At 33.3% G+C, this 1,950-nt stretch overlaps 1 long non-coding RNA gene across 1 annotated transcript; it reads left to right on the top strand.

The window, feature by feature from the left end:
• The first annotated feature begins 241 nt into the window (after positions 1 to 241).
• Positions 242 to 522, top strand: LOC115033333. The gene is made up of 2 exons (XR_003838648.1): positions 242 to 404; positions 488 to 522. It is a non-coding gene; the product is annotated as an uncharacterized LOC115033333 (long non-coding RNA).
• The last annotated feature ends 1,428 nt before the right edge of the window (positions 523 to 1,950 follow it).

The following is a 1,950-nucleotide window of genomic DNA, read 5'->3' on the forward strand; positions in this document are numbered from 1 at the left end:
GTGACCATCAAAATACGAGTACAAAAAATCGTCATATACGGAAATGTTAAAGTATTACATTCCTTACGCCAGTAAGTGTTAATAAACTAATAATTGTACTATCATGATTTACATGAATCATGATTCATAATTTTAAACTGCTAAATAAATAATAGTAACAATTTTTTGTTTTTAGAGATGAAGTTTTTTGTGATATTAAGCTAGAAGCAGATGATGGCAAAATTATATTTGGCCACAAAGTGGTTTTAGCATCGGTTAGTCCATATTTTCATGCTATGTTCACAAATTTTGCAGAAAGTAATAAAGATCTTGTTGCTATAAAACACTTAAATTCTACCGCTATACAACTCGGAGTAGACTATATTTATTCTGGGGAAGTCGTGGTTACCGAAAAAAATGTACAGGTGATAGATGAAGTTTGATTTTGTTACGGACATTAGACAACAACATTTTATAATATTTGTATATCGTTTATTACCTATTATAGATATTGTTGCCAGCAGCAAATGTATAGCAGTTACATTCCAGTTTTGTCTAGCTTATTGATCTAAAAGTCACTTTTTTTTCACCTGCTGCAGCCCCCTTGATAAAAGCAATTTTGTTGGTTCTTAGTTTTTTTTTATATGATATTGTCGCCTCCCTAGGCCTTAGGTTCTTGTCGATGGGTTCAATTGCCTACATATAGCGGGAGGAGGTCGCGGACCAGTCGCATGTTGCAAGTTGTTTTTCTGGTCACTCGATTCATTGAATACTAATAGTCACATGTGAATATAATATTATGATTTATAATTCTGCATATGATACACACTCTGTTTGCCATAATAATATATGAATATAATTGATTTTGCTCTGTCTTGTATGTATTAGTATGCCCATGTGGCCGTGTTTAACCCGCCCGTTACACGTGTTCTTAGGTATATGCCTATACCTAACCATTAAGCAGAGAGGCTAATATCGGGTTACGTAAACAATCGCTAAACATTTAATGAACCGATGGCGAGCCAATGGTCCTTTGTACACGATTTAGCAGCCCATGAACATTTTAGTGAACCATAAAATGAATACATTTTTTATGGCATTCGGCATTGGAAATTCGTCTATTCTATTTATCAATCAATATAATAGTGTGTCGCCTCTGTCCGCCCATTATATGCTGAGACCACCGTGCAGGATGGATCGCGTCAACACATATGGCCCTACAATGAGATAGCCGGGTGTCACGTGATGCGTAAAAGTTGTGACTAATAATCGTTTGTACAAGATCAGATTCAGAAAGAAATGTATTATAATACTGATATAAATAATATTGTCGAACTAGGACGTAGTCTATAATCGGCACATTTGGAACGCAATAGGTATAATTTACAACTATACCTATTATATTAAACACGATTTTTTAATAAATAACTTAGATTTTCGATCGAATTATGCGAGACCCGAGGTCTTAGTTGTAGATTCTATTTGTATATAGTAATAGTATTTACACATCACAATATATTTATTATTTAGCTTAATTATTGGTTTTTAGTTACTTAATCATTTTTGTTGTTTAGAATAATTTATATACTTTTTAGTTTCTTTATGTCGTATTCTTACGTCATGCATATTCCGACGAACTTATTTGTTAGTTGAACTCACGCGAGACCGGCCAGGGCTGGAGGAAATGGCAGTCGTTATATCTCCCTGGCAACACAAGCAGATGGCGAATTCCTGATATTTTTCTGCACCCTGCTACTTAAACACTGTTATTCATTTTATCGGTGGACAAGTATATTTCATACCTTATGAAATGTATTTTTATTTGTTCATAAATTAATCTATTTGTATTAAACATATAAAAACTACGCGATCTAAAATCTGTATTATCTGGAATATTTTAACGAAATACTATGTCTGAATTCCATAATTATATATGTATTTCAAAAGGCCATGTTTACACCTACAACGATA

Source organism: Acyrthosiphon pisum, chromosome X (genome assembly GCF_005508785.2).
Source record: "Acyrthosiphon pisum isolate AL4f chromosome X, pea_aphid_22Mar2018_4r6ur, whole genome shotgun sequence".
Lineage (NCBI taxonomy): Eukaryota > Metazoa > Arthropoda > Insecta > Hemiptera > Aphididae > Acyrthosiphon > Acyrthosiphon pisum.